Source organism: Triticum dicoccoides, chromosome 3B, assembly GCF_002162155.2.
Source record: "Triticum dicoccoides isolate Atlit2015 ecotype Zavitan chromosome 3B, WEW_v2.0, whole genome shotgun sequence".
NCBI lineage: Eukaryota > Viridiplantae > Streptophyta > Magnoliopsida > Poales > Poaceae > Triticum > Triticum dicoccoides.
In genome coordinates, this window is record NC_041385.1 from 590,097,818 (window position 1) to 590,120,132 (window position 22,315).

Below are 22,315 nucleotides of genomic sequence, written 5' to 3' on the forward strand. Positions count from 1 at the left end.
TTATAGAACTTGGCTCATATATTCCAATGATGGGCTTCCTCAAAATGCCCTAGGTCTTCGTGAGCAAGCAAGTTGATGCACACCCACTTAGTTTATTTTGTTGATCTTTCATATATTTATAGCTCTAGTGCATCCGTTGCATGGCAATCCCTACTCACTCACATTGATATCTATTGATGGGCATCTCCATAGCCCGTGGATATGCCTAGTTGATGTGAAACTATCTTCTCCCTTTTTTGTCCTCACAACCACCACCATATACCACCATAGTGCTACGTCCATGGCTTGCGCTCATGTATTGCGTAAGAGTTGAAAAAGCTGAAGCGCGTTAAAAAGTATGAACCAATTGCTTGGCTGAAACCGGGGTTGTGCATGATGGGAGTATTTTGTGTAATGAAAATGAAGCATGGCCTAACTATATGATTTTGTAGGGATAAGCTTTCTTTGGCTATGCTATTTTGATAGGACATGATTATTTGTTCGTATGCTTCGAAGCATTATTCTTTTTTATGTTTTATAAGCTTTTATCTTGAATCATTTGGATCTGAACATTCATGCCACAATAAAGAAAGTTACATTGAAAAATATGCTAGGTAGCATTCCACATCAAAAATTCTGTTTTTATCATTTACCTACTCGAGGACGAGCAGGAATTAAGCTTGGGGATGCTTGATACGTCTCCAACGTATCTATAATTTTTGATTGTTCCATGCTATTATATTACCCCTTTTGGATGTTTATGGGCTTTATTTTACACATTTATATCATTTTTGGGACTAACCTACTAACCGGAGGCCCAGCCCGTATTGCTGTTTTTTTTGCATATTTCCGTATTTCGAAGAAAAGGAATATCAAACGGAGTCCAAATGGAATGAAACCTTTGGGAGCATGATTTTTGGAATGAACGTGATCCGGAGAACTTGTAGTGCAAGTCAAGAAGCAAACGAGGCGGCCAGGAGATAGGAGGGCGCGCCCACCCCTCCTGGGCGCGCCCCCTGTCTCCTGGGCTCCTCGAGCGGCCACCGACGTACTTCTTCCTCCTATATATACCTACGTACCCAGAAAACAACCAGGGAGCCAACGAAAAACAATTTCCAACGCAGTAACCTTTTGTATCCGTGAGATCCCATCTTGGAGCCTTCGCCTGCGCTCTGCCGGAGGGGAATCAGCCATGGAGGGCTTCTACATAAACACGATAGCCCCTCCGATGAGTTGTGAGTAGTTTACCACAGACCTTCGGGTCCATAGTTATTAGCTGGATGGCTTCTTCTCTCTTTTTGGATCTCAATACAATGTTCTCCCCCTCTCTTGTGGAGATCTATTCGATGTAAACTCTTTTTGTGGTGTGTTTGTCGAGATCCGATGAATTGTGGGTTTATGATCAAGCTTGTCTATGAGAAATATTTGAATCTCCTCTGAATTTTTTTATGTATGATTGAGTTATCTTTGCAAGTCTCTTCGAATTATCAGTTTGGTTTGGCCTACTAGATTGATCTTTCTTGCCATGGGAAAAGTGCTTAGCTTTGGGTTCAATCTTGCGGTGTCCTTACCCAGTGACTAAAAGGGTTGCAAGGCACGTATTGTATTGTTGCCATCGAGGATAAAATGATGGGGTTTATATCATATTGCTTGAGTTTATCCCTCTACATCATGTCATCTTTCTTAATGCGTTACTCTATTCTTATGAACTTAATACTCTAGATGCATGCTGGATAGCGGTCGATGTGTGGAGTAATAGTAGTAGATGCAGGCAGGACTCGGTCTACTTGTCACAGACGTGATGCCTATATACATGATCATGCCTAGATAATATCATAATTATTCGCTTTTCTAGCAATTGCTCGACAGTAATTTGTTCACCCACCGTAATACTTATGCTATCTTGAGAGAAGCCACTAATGAAACCTATGGCCCCCCGAGTCTATCTTTTATCATATAAGCTTTCCATCTACTTTTATTTGCATCTTTACTTTTTGCATATTTATTATAAAATACCAAAAATATATTTATCTTATCATAATATCATTATCAGATCTCACTTTCGCAAGTGGCCGCGAAGGGATTGACAACCCCTTTATTGCGTTGGCTGCGAGTTCTTTGTTTGTGTAGGTGCGTGGAACTTTTGAGGAGCCTCCTACTAGATTGATACCTTGGTTCTCAAAAACTGAGGGAAATACTTATGCTACTATTGCTACATCAGCCTTTCCTCTTCAAGGAAAACCAACGCAAGCTCAAGACGTAGCACCTCCCACTTATGATTAACCCCTACCACAAGCATACTTTTGCTGGTATGTGAAAGTAGGTGGTATAAATTTAGCAACATAGTAATTAGCATAATCAGCATACCATGGAGTATTACGAGAAGTATTTATGATAGCTAATTGCTCATCAGGAAAGGTATCATCAATAGGCAGTGGGTAATCAAGAACATTTTCTAACCTAGAAAAGTTGTCTGCAACGGGGTTCTCAACTTCCTTTCTATCAACAATATGCAAATCAAATTCTTATAGCAAGAGAACCCACCTAATAAGTCTAGGTTTAGCATCTGTCTTTTCCATAAGATATTTAATAGCAGCATGATCAGTGTGAATAGTTACTTTGGAATCAACAATATAGGATCTGAACTTATCACAAGCAAATACAACTCCTAAAAATTCTTTTTCAGTAGTAGCATAATTTCTCTGGGCACTGTCTAGAGTTTTACTAGAATAATGGATAACATTTAATTTCTTATCAACTCTTTGTCCTAGAACAGCACCAACAACATAATCACTAGCATTACACATAATTTCAAATGGTAAATTCCAAGCAGGTGGCTGACCAATAGGTGCAGAAATCAAGGCTTTCTTAAATATTTCAAATGCTTCTACACAATCATCATAAAAAACAAAAGGAACATCTTTTTGCAAGAGATTAGTGAGAGGCCTATAAATTTTAGAGAAGTCTTTAATAAACCTTTATAGAAACCAGCATGACAAAGGAAACTTCTTATACCATTGATGTCTTTAGGACACGGCATCTTTTCAATAGCATCTACTTTAGCTTTATCAACTTCAATACCTCTTTCAGAAATTTTATGCCCCAATACAATACCTTCATTAACCATAAAGTGGCACTTCTCCCAATTCAAGACAAGATTAGTTTCTTCGCATCTCTACAAAACTCGATCAAGGTTTCTTAAGCAGTCGTCAAAAGAAGTTCCATAAATGGAGAAATCATCCATGAAAACCTCAACAATCTTTTCACAAAAGTCAGAGAATATAGCAGTCATACATCTTTGAAAGGTAGCAGGTGCATTACATAAACCAAAAGGGCAAGTAAAAGTGGTCTTTTCCCGATCCTCTTTTGACACAGGTATTTGAGAGAAACCAGAATGACTATCTAGGAAGCAAAAATGTGCATGTTTGGATAGTATTTCTAGCATTTGATCAATAGAAGGTAAAGGGTAATGATCCTTTCTAGTAGCTTTATTTAATTTGCGGAAATCAATTACCATTCAATAACCTGTAACAATCTTTTGTGGGATGAATTCGTTCTTATCATTAGGAACAACAGTAATACCTCCCTTCTTAGGGACGCAATGAACGGGACTTACCCACTGACTATCAGCAATAGGATAAATTATACCTGGCTCCAGAAGCTTTAGTATTTTATTTCTTACCACTTCTTTCATCTTAGGATTTAACCATCGTTGGTGATCAACAATTGGTTTAACATCTTTCTCCAGTTTTATTTTGTGCTGACATAGAGTGGGACTAATGCCCTTAAGATCATTAAGAGTGTATCCAATAGCGGCACGGTGCTTCTTCAGAGTTTTCAATAATTTCTCTTCTTCATGCTCTGAAAGGTTAGCACTAATAATAACAGGATATATCTTCTTTTCATCGAGATATGCATATTTAAGAGTATCAGGTAATTGTTTAAGTTCAAACACGGGATCACCCTTGGCTGGAGGAGGATCCCTAAGGATTTCAGCAGGCAAGTTGTGTTACAAAATAGGTCCTTGCTTAAAAAATACTTCATCTATTTCCCTTCTTTCATTCATAAACATATCATTTTCATGGTCTAGCAAATATTGTTCTAAAGGATCATTATGTGGCACGACAATAGAAGCAAGACCAATAATTTCATCCTTACTAGGCAATTCTTTATCATGGGGTTATTTATGAAATTTGCAGAAGTTAAAATCATGAGACATATCCCCTAAACCAACAGTAACAATATCCTTTCTGCAGTCTATATTAGCATTAACAGTATTCAAGAAAGGTCTACCAAATATAATGGGACAAAAGCTATCTTGTGGGGAACCAAGAACAAGAAAATCAGTAGGTTATTTTAATTTCCCACACAAGACTTCAACATCTCTAACAAACCAACTGGTGAAATAGTATCTCTATTGGCAAGCTTAATAGTAACATCAATGTCTTCTATCTTAGCAGGTGCAATATCATGCATAATTTCTTTGTATAAGGAATGATTAATTGCACTCACACTAGCACCCATATCACATAAACAATGATAACAATGATCTTCTATTTTAACAGAAACAACAGGCATGCCAAAAACAGGTCTATGTTTACCTTTAGCATCTGTTTAGCAATTCTAGCAGCTTCATCACAGAAATAAATAACATGCCCATCAATATTATCGACCAAGAGATCTTTAACTATAGCAATAGTAGGTTCAACTTTAATTTGTTCAGGGGTGTAGATGTTGTAATATTGCTCCTATGAACCACAGTTGAAGCTTTACCATGATCCTTTATTCTAACAGGGAAAGGTGGTTTCTTAATATAAGCAGTAGGAACAATAGGATCAACATTATAAGTAATAGTTTCTTCTTCAACTTTAATAGGTTCTACTACTTTCACTTCAATGGGAGGATGATATTTATACCACTTCTCCTTAGGGAGATCAACATGAGTAGCAAATGATTCACAGAAGGAAGCTACTATCTCAGAATCAAGTCCCTATTTAGTGCTAAATTCACAAAAAGCATCGATATGCATAAAAGATTTAACGGAATCAAACTTAAGGTTTATACCTTACTCCTTACCTTCATCGAGTTCCCAATCTTCATAGTTGCATTTAATTATTCCCAATAAATCCCATTTGAATACAATAGTCTTCATCGTAAAAGAACCAGTACAAGAAGTATCGAGCATGGAGTGATCATTAAGAGAAAGCCGAGCATAAAATTTTTGAATAATAATTTTTGTTGAAAGCTCATGATTGGGGAATGAATATAACATTGACTTAAGACACCCCCAAGCTTGAGAAATACTTTCTCCTTCACGAGGCCAAAAATTATATATATTATTCCAATCACGATGAACCAGATGTATAGGATAAAACTTCTGATCAAAGTCCATGTCAATACCATGTCAATGCCTTTCCCTTCAAAGATAAAGGGAAGACCTTCTTCTTGTAAACATCCTCAGGCATACCTACAAGCTTAAATAATCCACAAACTTCATCCACATGGATTAGGTGCATATCGGGATGTAATGTTCCATCTCCTGTATAAGGATTAGCTAGCAGTTTCTCTATCATACCCGAAGGAATTTCAAAGTAAATATTTTCAGTAGGTTCAGTAGGTTGAGGATTAACTCTTTGCTCTTCTGGTCGAGGTGAAGATACCCCGAACAAGCCCCTCAAAGGATTATTTTCCATAGTAACAAGTGACAGTAAATGTCAGCACACTATATAAATGTTTCCTTACCAAAGGCACTTCACTCCCCGGCAACGGCGCCAGAAAAGAGTCTTGATGACCCACAAGTATAGGGCATCTATCGTAGTCCTTTCGATAAGTAAGAGTGTCGAACACAACGAGGAGGAGAAGAAAATGCCAAGCGATTTTCATTAAGGTATTCACTATAAGCACTGAAATTGTCGGTAACAGATAGTTTTGTAATAAGATAATTCGTAACGAGTAACAAGTACCAAAAGTAAACAAGGTGCAGCAAGGTGGCCCAATACTTTTTGTAGAAAAGAACAAGCCTGGCCAAACTCTTATATAAAGCAAAGCGCTCCCGAGGACACATGGGAACTATTGTCAAGCTAGTTTTCATCATGCTCATATGGTTCGCGTTCGTTACTTTGATAATTTGATATGTGGGTGGACTGGTGCTTGGGTGATGTCCTTCCTTGGACAAGCCTCCAACTTACGAGCAACCTCTCTTGCAAGCATCTACAACTACGAAAGAAGAATTAAGGTAAACCTAACCATAACATGAAACATATGGATCCAAATCAGCCCCTTACGAAGCAACGCATAAACTAGGGTTTAAGCTTCTGTCACTCTAGAAACCCGTCATCTAATTATTACTTCCCAATGCCTTCCCCTAGGCCCAAATCATGGTGAAGTGTCATGTCATCGACGTTCACATAACACCACCAGAGGAGAGACAACATACATCTCATCAAAATATCAAACGAATACCAAATTCACATGATTACTTTTAACAAGACTTCTCCCATGTCCTCAGGAACAAATGTAACTACTCACAAAGCATATTCATGTTCGTAATCATAGGAGTATTAATTATCGTTAAATATCTGAACATATGATCGTCCACTTAATAAACCAAATAGCATCAACTACAAGGAGTAATCAGCATTACTAGCAACCCATAGGTACCAGTCTGAGGTTTCGAGACAGAGATCAGATACAAGAGATGAACTAGGATTTAAAGAGGAGATGGTGTTGGTGAAGTTGTTGATGGAGATTGACCCCCTCTCGATGAGAGGATCATTGGTGATGTCGATGGGAGGGAAGTTTACCTGACAAAACAGCTCCGCCAGAGCCCTAGATTAGTTCTTCCCAGGTTCCGCCTCGAGACGGCGGTGCTTCATCCCGAAAGCTTCCTTCTGATTTTTTCCAGGTCAAACACACACCATATAGCAGAAGATGGGCATCGGGGGCCTGCCAGGTGGCCCACAAGGCAGGGGGCGCACCCAGGGGTAGGGCCGCCCCCCACACTTGTGGATGGCTGGTGGCCCCCTCTGGTGCTTTCTTCGCCCAATATTTTTTATTAATTCCAAAATGACTCTTCGTGAAGTTTCAAACTTTTGGAGTTGTGCAGAATAGGTCTCTAATATTTGCTCCTTTTCCAGACTAGAATTCCAGCTGCCGGCATTCTCCCTATTCATGTAAACCTTGTAAAATAAGAGAGAAAGGCATAAGTATTGTGCTATAATGTGTAATAACCGCCCATAATGCAATAAATATCGATATAAAAGCATGATGCAAAATGGACATATCAAGGGCAGCGCGTGCGTCAAGGTGGACACCTGAGCATCGCAACTCATGGGCCTCACTAGTCACGTAGCGCCTCGCCCCTCTATATCATCCTGGCATCACGACCAGACTTCTCAATGGCGGCCGAGGTATGCGCGAGGCTGGGCCCTGCCAATGCGGAGACAAAGGCCGGCAAGAAGCAAACAAAGCACGAAAAGGAAATTACGCAGTTCAACCAATTATTACAGACACCAAGTGTATCGCAAATTCAAACAAAGTCTTACGCCTCCATGAGGCATGAAAAGTGTCGCTGGATAAATTCTAGGAGGAGGGATCATCGTCGCCATGGTCGTTGCCACCACCTACCTCAGCCGCGACGGGCTCGTCTTCAACATCGTTGTCGCCGCCATCTCCGACGTCGCTACAACTTGCCTTAGTTGCCATAGGGTCGGTGTCAGGATTGCAGGTAAACTTCCCTAGCAGCGCAGCCATGTGGCTTTTCACGGCTGCTGTCGTGGAAGCATGTGACTCGAGAGGGACCGGGCCAATTACCGTGTCCAAGTTAAAGATGGGGTCGTGAAGGTAAAGGTGGCTGAAGACGCGCGTCGCTGCCACGAAGAAGAGGTCGCGACATTTGTCCTCCAGGATAGAGTCCACCTTGGGGACGGCACCCTCGAGCCCCTTGGTAAGCTGGGAGGAGAGCCCGACGTACCCGTCTTCGGGGGTTGCGAGCGGTCCTTCAAATCCTCCACTGCAGATGGACCACAGCGCCTGGCGCACCCTGAGCTCGAGTGAAGGGAAGGCATCACGATCCCTGGCCGCCTTTACCTCGGCATCGGCAAGGATTTGTATCTGACATCCAGTCGGTCTGTTGCCTTAGAAACATGCTTAGCATGGGACGCTTGGGCTTCGGCCAACTCCTCCTTCGGCTTGGTCAGGCGCTCGTGCTTTGGAGCCTAGTCGATGACTGCCTTTGACAGCGCGGGGTCGCGATCGGTGAGCAGCACGTCGTGAGCCTTGAGGTCGTCTTCCTGCTATTGAAGCTGTTGTGCGCATGACCTACTCCTCCCAGAGTGCCTTCAGGTTGGCCTCCGCCTTGCTGCAACGTTCTGTGGCATACACTGCCTCGGCCAGCGCCACATCACGGGCCGCCTTGGTGTCGGTGGCCTCCTTCTTGCTCTCTACGGTGGCAGTTTTGGCCCAGTCCCAGGCCGCCTTGGTGGCTATGTCGACCTGGAGCCACCCCAAGATGAGCCCCAGGCGCTCCCTTGCGAGGCACCTGCCGGCGTCCTGGAGATCAGCTCGGAGCCGGCGGAGGGCGATGTAAGCTTCATCCAAGGCCCCGGGCCTCACAAGGGGGCCACAATTCGCGAACATGAGGATCTGTTGAGCGGGCGATGCTGGCACGTCGGCCAGCTCCGTGGCTAAGGAAGCCATGGCACGGTCGGCTTGGGACACCAGAGGCTTCGGGTTCCTCTTGGGCACGACAAGGGCAACCAACTTCAGGGCCTGCTGTAACATGGGGGCTGGCTCCATCTCAGGCTGCGTAGCTATGTCCTTAGGGTCGGATTCTGCCTTAGGGGTTGAGGAATCGCCCCCTCCGTCAGGACAGAGCTGCTGCGACCGTGGCGAGGAGCACTGCCTCATGAGCCCCTGCGTCCTCGATGGCCAACCCCCCGAGCGGCACCGGCGAGGCACCAAGAGTGGGCAGCACGCCCGAGCACCCTGGCGTGGTGTCACCTGCGTGCCCAAGGATTAAGCCAGGACGGCACGGTGCACTTCCACGCCCACCATGTTCGCAGCCAAGTGACGATGGCACTTCAGGATAAGGGGCTCCTTTGATGCGATGCCCACCTTCTTATTCTTCACGCCACCACTTATGGTCGTTAAGAGGGGAAATGATATGAGCATGTCCACAATCAGCATCCGGTCAGGAAGCAAGGAAGGTCACTTACTCGTCTAGTGTGTCCCACTTCCTTTCTTCTCCTCCTCAGTGGAGGCCGAGGCATCCCCGCTCTTTTTGAGCGTGGCCTTGGTCATGTCCCGGGGGCGGTCGGGGTGGACACCGACGGGCCCCGCCGCGATGTCACCGCTTGGAGGGTTGAGTAGGTCGGCTTGAGGAGTCATGGCCGAAGAAGCCATGTCCGCCCCGGCGGGGGCCACCCCATCCTTCGGCTGCGTTCCTGGTGAAGACAAGCTCGACTCCTTAAATGTCGTGCTGGGGCATGGGGACCCCTCGGAGGGTGTACTACCGTGGCCTTGCCTGAGGCCGCCCGGCCGGGTGATCGCGTGGTCCGGGGAGTGGACTCCGACCGCTTAGGGACCCATACAAAGCGCAAAGAGTCTGTGGCCGGGGGCTCTTCGGTGTCATCGTCATCTTCGAGGTTGCGGAGAATCTCGCACTGCGACAGGGGGGACTCCTCCTCCAGGTCGTCGTCCTCAGTCTCCTTCGAGTCCTCCTAGCCGCAGCTATCGCCGGAGGACAACATCACGGGGGAATTGGAAAGGACGGACGGCTCGAGCCCCTAGACATTGAAGGCGGGCATGGTGGCGACCAGTTCCTCCCTGTCACTACTAGGAAAAAGCCTAGCAGTAGCATTGGTTTTTGGTCTATTAGTAGTGTGGGGTGCCGCGCTACTGATGCAGCGCTACAGCTAAAGGTTAGCAGTAGCATTGGTCCAGACACGCTACTGCTATACGCACTTAGTAGTAGCGTGTATCGTAAGAAGTGCTACTGGTAAATACTAGCAGCGCGCCTTTGTGCCCGCGCTACTACTATTATTGTGTATTCTATTTCTTTTTCATTTTATGTCGTATTCATACACCATTATACAAGTTTTCATACTGTAGCAATTTATAGATTGTTTTTACATCATAATGAGTTATTACAACACTGGGTGAAAGAGTCGTGGATTAGTTTCATGTGGATGGATCCATCCACTTGAAACTAATAAGCGGTTCTTTCACCCAATAATATAATAAACCATCATCATCATCATATAATTAACAACTTATCATCATAATACATCATTGTCATATAACAACTCCTGATGATCATCATTTTCGTCAATGAGACATCATATAGCAAGTTGGTCACTAGTCATAATCACAACTCCTCCTCATCATCATCATCAACTCTAACACATTGTAGCACATAATAACACATTGTACCTAGGACATACTCCTCTCTAATAGGACCTACTACCCTCTCTTAGGTAAAATAGCATAAACAAGATAGGCCCTGACTCTCCATTATGGAGAATGGAGATTACCCTGTCTCCAATTCTTGTGCGTCGCACAATGTTGCTTCCAAGTACCTCCCTACGACTGACCATACATTTTTTCAATCTTTGATTGTCATGTCTTCATCGGTTTTAGAAATCCGGTATGAACAGCAGTGATGAGTAGGATGACCTGACCGTAAGCTCATAACATCAAGGCGACCTTTCGAAAACATTAGATGAGGCACACAATCCTTCGGGATTTTCTGTTGAAAAACATAGTAATAACTTCGTAGTTAGCAATGTAGTTTAGTTTTAGAAGAATTTATGCAAAATATGCACGGATGTCATAATAGTAAAAAATCTTACCATGGCATCTCCATGGATGTTACCGTAGTTCAACACGTGCACTAGTGGCACATATTGACCATAATGTGCAGGAATTTTATAATAGATATTGTAATTCTCGAGATCAGTAATAAATGAGATCAGATGATTTTTATCCTGATAAGTTAATTCTGCGCCATCGGTGTAGTAGGTTCTACCTACCATCTTCTGCACATTCTTTGAAGAATGAAAATAAGCTGTCAACTATTTTGAACTAAACAATATAAATTACTTAATAACTATGTCTGAGAAACTCACATAGAGGTAGAACTGGAAGCGTATCAACAAGGACCCAAATGTCCATATTGTCTTGGTCGATGTTAGGATCACAAAGATCCATGGTTACAAGCATACCCTCATGGAAATCATATGCCTTGCAAAGTGCTTCCCAATTCGGGCAACCAAAATGGGATACGCTCTCAGAAATGTATAGATTTACAGCAAAATCAAAACCATGATGGGTCCTTAGGTGAACTATCTTTGTTTCCATATTTTCATGATCTTCAAAAATCCATCCTCTCCAAGACATAGTGTCTTGCATGGCATGGGATAAGCTAATCGAATTGTAAAAGACGAAAATTACAAGTTGAAGAAGCAGAAGTCGAGCTTAATTACGAAAAAACACTTTGCGTTGTTGCGTACCGTTTCAACATCGAAGGTCTCCTGGAGCTTAATGCAAAAGCATCGACCTTCTACCAGGTGAGGCATGTAGCAAAAAACCCGATCGTCGCCGCACCAGGAACACTCCGCAAGACTTTCATCGTCCGACGACATTTCCTATGTTCTTTACTCAAAGATTAAACTTCTAAAATTCAATATATGTACTACAAAAACTAAATTAGATCATTATTATTCGGCACGGGATGACTATCCGTCCGTCGAGTCTTTTTTTGCAAACTCTCAGCTCATGTGGTGTATATATTCGACCGTTGGTGATGGTCGCTCCTTCCTTCATCCCCGAGTGCATTAAACCAAAATGTCTAGCACACAGGAATGAAGGAGAAACGACCCCCATGACAACAATCGGCATTCTTCTTCTCTCATATATGGTGGACACACTCCCTCACAAATTTTTCGACCGTCGGTGGTGGTCATTACTCCTCCTTCCCCTAGTGCATAACAAAGGTCTAGCACAAGGAGAAGAAGGAGAAACGACCCCCACGACAACAGTCGGGATTCTTCCTCTCTCATATATGGTGCAGACTTTCTCCCTCACTCATTTTTTGATTGTCATGTATGGAGCCTAGACAGACTTCAAGTCAACCAGAAATGTCATTTAATTATCTTTCTAGAAAATCCAGGCCACTCGATATTTCCTACATATTCTAGCACAAGTCATGCCAAAATTCATGGAAAAATCCGGCAAGACCTTTGCTAAAAAGGACATATCGAGCGCCTGAAATTTGCCGGAACAGATATTAATCAACACTCCGGCAAAACATAGGCCACTCGGAGGTGTTACCTGCAAACATGGTTGGCCACTTGGGCAGGCACATATCCTATTTGAGCAACACAAGATATACATGTTTATATCTACATCATATGAGCATTCAAACTTGATGATCACCTCGAGGTCAGAGGGGGTCAGTGACGGGGATGACGGTGGGATGATGCAGGGGCTCCGTACATCGTTGAATATTATCACTAATAAGCAAAACTAAAACATTTCAAAATTAGTATTCAAATTAGCATGCATTCAATAAGAAAAACTAAGTCATCTCTTGCGCCCGTACATCGTTGAATATTACCACTAATACCTCTCGAATAGTATCATACATATAACATCACTAATACAGCTACAACCCTAGCGAACGACGGGTATCAGCACTGGCGGCGGTCACCCAAAGAGATGGAACCATCACAGGATCAAAGCTCCAGTGAGATCCCTGAAGAACCTACCAGGTACTGTTGAACCTGCCCTCCAACGCAACCATGTAGCGACGGACATGCTCATCCTCCTCGCTGACACGGTGACGTGCCACCTCCGCGGGGGACCAAAGCCTCCGCATCATTAGTGGCCCACACGACCGCCACTAAAGAAGGTTCAGATCAACGATGGACTAGCTCCTCACCAAGCTGTGCCCCCGGAAGGTAGCACCTCCTAGTACCAGCCCGGCGGACCCAGTCCCGGACATGGCCCATCTGATCAAGCAGGTCTCCTCCGCCGAGTCGACGACAAGGATGCGGGATAGGCATCCTTGATGTCGATGCAGGAATAAATGCTTTAACTAAAAAATAACAAGACATGTTCAAAATATGACATGTCCACTTCAAAACGAATCAACATAGAATTTTGTTAAATACACCTAAATTCTATTATCTACACCTAACTAAAAACATGCATTTTGAACATGGTTCCATCTTAACTAGGGTTCATACTACATTGTTCTAAGATTAAACACCTAAAATACCTAAATTAAATTAACAACATGGGATGGCTGGTCTCACCTCGAGGTCGGAGGGTGTCGGTGACGGGGACGACGGCGGGGATGATGCAGGGGTTCCTCGATTTCTGCAAGAACAAAATATAAACAAAAACATTATTATCATAATCTTAGGACAGAGTGAGACTCCATAAGCTATCAAGTAAATATCCAATTTGATTCCAAATAAAAATTTTAACTGTCTGCAATTTGTTTCCTAAACCCTAAGAACATTATTATCCTCATTTTTTACCTAATGTCTACTTCTTGAACCATAGAAAAATGCCGTAATTTCACATAACTTAGAGTTTCATTGCTGAAATATATTTCAAAATATACTATGAACCCTAGAAAAAGCCCTAATTTCAGAATATAACAAGTAGAGGACATTTTTTACCAACTAAATGTAGTAAAATACAAACTATAATATATAAACTATAAACTATAAAGTATAAACTATAACTATAAACTAGAATATTTTCAAACTATAAACTAGTACGAACCCTAGAAGGAAGGAGGGAGGAGGACTGGGGAGGGAAGAGGAGGAGGAGTAGTGAGGAGGGCCGGCGGCGGCTGGAGGAGGAGGGCCGGCGGTGGCTAGAGGAGGAGGGAGCAGGGCCAGTGGTGGCTAGAGGAGGGGGGCTGGCGGAGGGTGGAGGAGGAGGAAGGAGTGCCAACGGCAGCTGGAGGAGGGAGGAGGGCCGGTGGTGCGTGGAGGAGGAGGGAGGAGGGATGGTAATGGCTAGAGGCAGGAGGGACGAGCTCACCTAGGGCGTCGGGGGAGGAGTGGACGAGAAGGAGCTCTCGGACGGTGTGGGGGATATAACTATTTGTGTAAGCTGCCCAGGAGGGGCCGGGTTACGCAAATAGGACTCATCAGAAAGAAGCCCAAGGCCAAGCATGAAGATGGCGGTTCAATAAAGGGTTTAAGGCCCATAGGCGGCTTAAGGCCCATAGTGGATAACCGCCATGATGATATGACTTGTAACATAAGGTAGACATAACTAGTCACCGAGCCGGACACATTCTATGAGCCGGCCGGGAATCTGTAGGCCGCAGGGCATCCACCCGTTGTATATAAGGGGACGACCCGCTGGCGGCTTAGGGCAAGAAACAACTCATCGAGAACCAGGCATAGCGTATCTCGCTCCCGGGTCATCGAAACATCAAGCAATACCAACCCAACTAGACGTAGGCCTTACCTTCACCGTAAGGGGCCGAACTAGTATAAACCTCTCGTGTCTCTTGTCCTGATTAACCCCTTCAAGCTTTCTAGTTGCGATGGCTCCACAACTAAGTCCTTTCACTAGGACATTTGACGTGACAATTCCATGACAGTTGGCGCCCACCATGGGGCTAGCGCACGGTGGATTTGAGTTCTTGAAGGGTAACTTCAAAGGGCTCAAGGGATACATAGTGGGCCGGATGACCAAGAGTCGTCGCGGGAAGATCTACATCGACGACGAAGGCTGGGGCCCCGACGCCGGCTCAATTGAGTACGGGTACCGGGTCCCCTTCGGCGGAATCCACGTCTTCATCGGCCGGATTGGTGAGCCGGGCCCTGAGCCGGACAACTACACCGACCTCATCGAGATGGCTCAGCATGCGAGAAAGGCCCAGGTTCAACCCGTCATGAAGCGTTCCTTCATGGGCTGCATCCACGGAGAGGAACTTTCTGAAGGATCTAAAGATGGTGGTGAGACGGCCGTCCTCTCTGGCGGTGATTCGTCCGTCGATTCAATAGATTCGCTGTACCAAGTGCAAGACGGCGTGCTCGGGGGCTGTTCCAATGGCACCAGTATTCCGGACCCCTATGAGCTGCCAAGATGGGCAGGAGTCTTCATGGCTGGGACTCAACCCGGCCAAAACTCTACAGCCGCTACGGCAATAACGTCCGGGACAGGAGCAGCCGGGGCAGGAGGCCTTGTGCGCCCGCCGGCTCAGGTGCTGATAGATCTCATGGATAAGATTACGGCCCTCTTAACCGCCACCAGTTATTCCAGCAAATAAAGATGAGCATGACACTGAGGTGGCACGGGTGCGCGAGGAGATAGCTCAGGCCAAGGAGGCCTTGGCAGCTGAGGACACCAGGTTAGCCACAGAACGGGCGGCTTTGGATGCGCGGGCACAGCGGCTACAGTCAGAAGCCTACCAGCTCACGATGAGCCTAAACCCGTCTAACGAGGTGATGAGGAGGAGACATCAGAAAACCCAGTCCCGTTTACCTCCGGTTTATGATCCTTGGAATCTTTTTGCTACACCCGGAGCCGGCCCAAGTAACCCGCCAGATGCAAATCAGTTTACGACAGCTGGAATAGGAGGACCGGCTCAGCCTCAGGAGATGGCACCTCCTCATGGGAGCATGGCACCGCCCCGTTACATGCTGACACTGCCGGGTCACTTTTCCAACCCCATGGAGAACTTAATCGCAGCATCGGCACGCTTGGCGGCTCTCCCAGTGGACGGTGATGACCCGACAACGGTGGAGACCCGGAGGGTCAGAGAACTTATCTAGACGGCCCTGGCTCAGCAAGAGACTTATTCTTATAGCCGGGACAGGATTCATTCAACTCCTCCGCCTTGGTTAGCACCGCCTCGTCAAAACGGGAGTCCAAGTTACAGTAGGCACATGGAGTCAGAAGCTTTGTCAAGCAACGCCCAGCGCCGTAACCAGCCCGGTGGCTATAATCCGGTGCGGGACCGAATACGTCAGGAGAACGAGTGGGCGGCTCAGCTAGCGGCTCAACAAATGGCTCATCAAGATTTCCCAGAGTATCCGACGACTTCCGTTGAGACGGGAGTGGCTACTAGAACCGGCGGTGTTCCTTGTTTGGTACCGGCTCTGCGTAATGTACATTTGCCCAAGGACTTCAAGGGACCTCGAAAGGTGCCGAATTACACGGCCGACTTACAGCCCGGAGCATGGATCGAAAGTTATGAGATGGCCATGGAGCTGTTGGAGGTCAGCGATGCGGCAATGGCTAAGTACTTCACCATGATGTTAGATGGAACGGCCCAGTCTTGGTTAAAGGGCTTGCCACCCAATTCCATTAATTCGTGGGCAGAGCTAAAAGCCTGTTTCATCCAGAACTTCAAGGACACTTGCAAGCAATCTATGTCGATTGTGGACTTGACAAATTGTAAGCAGGAGGAGGGTGAATCCATGACTCACTGGGTACGCCGGGTCAAGGAGATAATACATTCATCTGACAAGATGGATGCCGACTCTGCAGTCCTTATGTTGGAGAAGAACTGTCGCTTTGAGCCACTGAGACAGAAACTGGGGCGCCTTAAGCGTGATTGCAACGACATGGGTACGCTGATGGCAGCTTTAGTCAAATATGCCGACTCTGATAGTACCAAGGATCCCGCGTCTGATGAGGAAAAGACAGGGAAGGGAAAGAAGAACGGCAATGGAAAGGGCCAGCAGCATAACTAGATGAATCAAGGAGGCAATAAGCGTAAGGCGGAGGGTAACCCGGAGTTTGTGGCCAATGCCAATGCGCAGGGTAATAATCAGAGACATAAGGGAAAACCACCACCTAGATCTGGCGGGTCAGGCCCATCTCTTGAGCAGCTACTCAATGAGCCTTGCCCGAGACACGGCACCCGGCAACGACCCGCCACCCAGTTATGGAAAGATTGCGCGATCATGAAGGCTTTCAAGAATTCCAACATGTTTGATGGCAATCATGGGTCAGGCGGCGGCTCAGGAGCGGGTGGCTTTCATGGCCCGGGCGGTGGTTCAAGCTGCGGCTTTCAGGGACATCAAGGCGGTTATAATCAACAACAGTCTGGGCAAGGGGAGCAACAGCAACAGCAGTCGGGTTATCAAAGCCATCCGAAGCAGCTGAATAGTGGGCAGTATCATGTGTTCACCATCAGCTTGTGCAAACGTGACCAGAAGATTCATAAGAGGACTGTGAATTCTGTTGAACCGGCGGTTCCCTATTATTTAAGGTGGTCAGAACAGCCCGTTGTATGGAGCAGGGCAGATCACCCCCTCCGGGTTGATAATCCGGGTCAGTTAGCCTTGGTGGTAGCACCTCAGGTTGGTGGATATAAATTCACTAAGGTACTCATGGACAGGGGTAGCAGCATCAATATCCTCTATTATGAGACCCTTCGGCGCATGGGGTTAACTGATAAGAATTTGAAGACGTCCAACACTGTTTTTCATGGAGTGGTTCCTAGTAAATCGGCTTACCCAGTTGGCAAGATTGAACTGGAAGTGGCCTTTGGAGATGAATATGATTCTAGGGCTGAGAAATTGACGTTTGAGGTGGTCAAAATCAGGAGTCCATATCATAATCTGTTTGGGCGGCTGGCTTATGCCAAGTTCATGGCACGACCGTGTTATGTTTATCTACAGCTTAAGATGCCGGGTCACAAGGGCACCATCACCGTGCATGGAAGTCGAATGGTAGGCCTGGAATGTGAGGAGGGCGACGCGGCTTATGCTGAGTCTGTTTGTGCAGCAGAGGAACTGAAGTTTTATCAAGACAACGTTGACCCGGCGGATATGACCTCTCTAAAGAAGCCAACCACCGAGCATGACTCGGCGATGAAGTTTAAGTCGGCTTTTGAAACTAAGCTTGTGGATTTCAATCCAGGTGATTCATCTAAACAGTTCAGTATCAGTGCCAATTTGGATCCTAAATAGGAAGGCGCGCTCATCGAGTTCATCCGTGAGAACCGGGACATCTTTGCATGGAAACCTTCTAACATGTCGGGTGTATCGAGAGAACTCGCTGAGCACACCCTTAATATTGATCCGAAGTATAAGCCAGTCCGGCAGTTTCTTCGACAGTTCAACGAAGAGAGGCGGAAAGCTATTGGAGAGGAAGTCGCCCGGCTCTTAGTGGTTGGGTTTATTGTTGAAGTTTTTCACCCGGAGTGGTTGGCTAACCCGGTGCTCGTGCTAAAAAATAATGGCACCTAGCGTATGTGTGTGGATTACACGGACTTAAATAAGGCTTGTCGGGCTGATCCCTTTGCTCTCCTTCGTATTGATCAAATTATTGATGCTACGGCAGGTTGCGAGTGTTTAAGCTTTTTGGATGGTTACTCTGGTTATCATCAGATCAAAATGGCAGTTAAGGACCAGGAGAAGACGGTTTTCATCACTCCTTTTGGAGCCTTCTGTTATGTATCTATGCCATTTGGGCTCAAGAGTGCTCAGGCGACTTATCAACGATGTGTACAGAACTGTCTCCACGATCAAATTGGGCGCAATGTTCATGCTTATGTGGATGACATCATGGTGAAGTCCAGAGAGAAGGAAACCTTGATATCTGACTTGAAAGAGACCTTTGATAATCTCCGGGTTTATAAGATGATGCTTAACCCGGCCAAGTGTGTGTTTGGTGTACCTGCAGGCAAGCTCTTGGGTTTTCTGGTCTCAAACTGAGGCATTGAAACTAATCTGGAGAAGATCAAGGCGGTTACCTCTCTGGCTAAACCAGCGTGCATCAATGATGTTCAGCGACTGGCGGGTCGTGTTGCTGCTTTAAGCCAGTTCATAAGCCGATTAGGTTAGAAGGCCCTACCGCTGTATCAGATGATGAAGAAAACGGACACTTTTGTCTAGAGTGATGCTGCTGATGCTGCCTTTGAAGATTTAAAGAGAGAGTTGTCTGAGCCACCGGTCCTTGCGGCTCCCATTGATAAAGAGCCGTTGTTGTTATATGTGGCTGCTAATTCACGAGCTGTCAGTGTTGCCATCGTGGTGGAGCGTAAGGAGGCAGGCAAGGAGCATCCGGTTCAACGGCCGGTTTACTATATCAGTGAGGTGCTTATTGAGTCTAAACAGAGGTATCCACATTGGCAGAAACTTGTTTACGGAGTGTTTATGGCAAGCCGGAAGCTGAAGCAGTACTTCCAAAGTCATCCTATAACTGTGGTAAGTTCTGCCCCCTTGGGGGACATCATCCAGAACAGGGAAGCCACAGGACGAGTCGCCAAGTGGGCTATTGAACTTGGGCCTCATGGTCTGAAGTATATGCCATGTACTGCTATTAAGTCTCAAACCTTGGTGGACTTTATTAATGATTGGACAGAGTTGCATTCACCTGAGGAGAAGCCAGATAACACATATTGGACCATTCACTTTGATGGGTCTAGGCAGTTAGAAGGCTCGGAGGCTGGAGTTGTTTTAACTTCCCCTCGAGGTGACAAATTTTGTTATGTGCTCCAGCTTATGTTTCCTTGTACTAACAATGCAGCTGAGTATGAGGCCTTACTCCATGGTCTCCGGATGTCCAAAGAGATGAATTTGAGCCGGGTAAGGTGCTTGGGCGATTCAGATCTACTGGCCTAACAGGTGTCAGGCAAGTGGGACTCCAAGGATCCCCTTATGGCGGCTTATCACCGTGAAGTAGATGCCGTGGTTGGGCACTTCAAAGGTTATCAAGTGGAGCACATTGATCGAAGGAAGAATGAGGCGGCTGATGCTTTAAGCCGGTTGGGATCTCAGCGTAAGCCGGTGCCGCCTAACACCTTTCTCTCAAGGTACCTACAAAGGAGGAACTAGCAGTGCCAAACCCGAAGGCACAGCTGGTGGCAACTCTTCACCTCATCCCGGATTGGACAGTGCCATATTTGGCCTATATGACCCGGGGGGAGTTGCCTGAGGATGAGACCTTGGCGAGACAAATCATCAGGTGGTCCAAATCTATGACGATTGTTCAGGGCGAGTTACATCACCGCAGTGTCACTGGGGCGTTTCAACGTTGTGTGTCGCCTGCGGAGGGTCAGGAGATACTTCGTGAGATCCATGAAGGAGATTGTGGTCATCATGCCGGTTCAAAATCTCTTGTGGCCAAGGCTTTTCATCATGGTTTCTATTGGCTGACGGCTCATGCTGATGCGGAGGATCTAGTCAGCAAATGTGACGGATATCAAAAATTCTCACGCCGAGCTCATGTGCGGGCTCAAGAGTTGAGGATGATTCCAATTACTTGGTCGTTCGCAGTCTGGGGGCTTGACATGGTTGGACCTTTCAAGAGATCTAAGGATAAAAAGACACACCTCTTGGTGGCAGTGGATAAGTTTACGAAGTGGGTTGAAGCAGAGCCGGTCAGTAAATGTGATGCAGCCACGGCGGTTCAATTCATGAAAAAGGTGATTTTTCGTTTTGGTTTTCCACACAGCATCATAACTGATAATGGCACTAATCTCTCCAAGGGTGCCATGGAAGAGTTCTATCAACGAGAACATATCCGGCTTGATGTTTCGGATGTTGCTCATCCTCAATCCAATGGTCAAGCAGAAAGAGCTAATCAAGAGATCCTGAGGGGTATCAAACCCCGGCTCTTGGTCCCCTTGCAGCGAACTCCGGGTTGTTGGGTGGAGGAGTTACCCTCTGTACTATGGAGCATCAACACTACACCTAATAGATCTACAGGTTACACCCCCTTCTTCATGGTGTATGGAGCAGAGGCAGTCCTGCCAAGTGACATCCGACATGATTCACCCCGCGTGGCGGCTTACGTTGAGGCTGATAACGAAAAGGCTCATAAGGATGCACTTGACTTGTTGGATGAGGAGCAATACTTAGCAATAGCCCGCTCGGCGATTTACCAGCAAGACCTGCGCCGCTATCACAGCCGCCGGGTTAGAAGCAGAACCTTTCAGGAAGGCGACTTAGTGCTCTGGCTCATCCAGGATCAGTCTGATATGCACAAGCTATCCCCTCCTTGGGAAGGACTCTTTGTGGTCAGCAAGAATCTGAACAACGGGTCATATTACCTCATCGATGTTCGAGAGCACAAAGACTCACGTAAGTCGGAGGAGGAGACCCGCCGGCCGTGGAATATCGCCCATCTTCGGCCTTACTATACTTGAGCCACCGGCTCTCAAGATGTATATATTTTGACAATGTACATATTATATAAAGCAATAAAGCAGGACCTCTGTCCTTTTCACCTTCAAAAGTTTATGTGTCCTCTTTATCAGGTGGTGGAAACAACCAACAGGGAGTGGATCATATCTGAATCCGGCTTTCCCTTTGGTCCGGCTTATGATCATATCTGAATCTAGCCATGATCACTTGGGGGCTTCCTGTTCAAACATAGGTCGTATTCGAACCAAAGAGAACTAGCTGTCGATACCAACTTTGATCGGCACACTACCAAACCCACTTGGGGGCTTCTTGATCATATTTGAATCATAGCTTAACCCCTTTGGGTCTGACGTGGATCGTATTTGAATCAGCATCATTAAACAACTCTTATGGTTACTTGGGGGCTTCCTGTTCAAACATAGGTCATACTCGAACCAAAGAGAACATAGTTGTCGATACCCACTTGATCGGCATCGCCAAAGCCACTGGGGGCTATATGATCGTATCTGAATCTTAGCTTAACCCCTTTGGAACGGTTTACTGATCGTATTCGAATCAGAAGCCTTTGAATATTGTTTATTATCCATTATATTTCATAAGCACAATTATTTGACTATCTTGAGACCTTTTTGAAAGCACTATGAGATGGTTTTTGTTCTTCCGGCTTTATATTGATCACCCCGGGTTGTTAAGTGCCAGGTGAACATTATATGTTCCAACTTTCAGGAGTTGAATTTACCCGCATGGTGAAGGTCATATAAGCAGGCAAGATTACCAAAGGGATCGCAGGTATGCTATTGTGATTATGTTTAACAAATATAATCATAAACCGGCCTATATATGATGTTTTTGGTTCGCCCTCTGGGTTATCAATACCTTCTGTGACCCCCGATGCGATAAACCTCCAAGGGAATTTTGCTTGTTTTATATGCAGGATAAGGCAAACAAATTTAACATCAAGGAAATAAACGATCAACATAAGCTGGAAATATATAGCGATGGCGGCTTACGAAAGTATTAAGCGCCATAAACATGCGCGAAGGCATGACAAAAATTGAGAGGTTTTATACCCTATTACAAGACTCCCCGAGTCTGAATAAACGAAGCATTGTTTTTTGCAAAGTCATAAATGCCTCGCGGTTCACTCCTTTGGTGGTCTTGAAGATTCCGGGTTATCCTTCTCCGCCTCTCCGTCGGTTTCG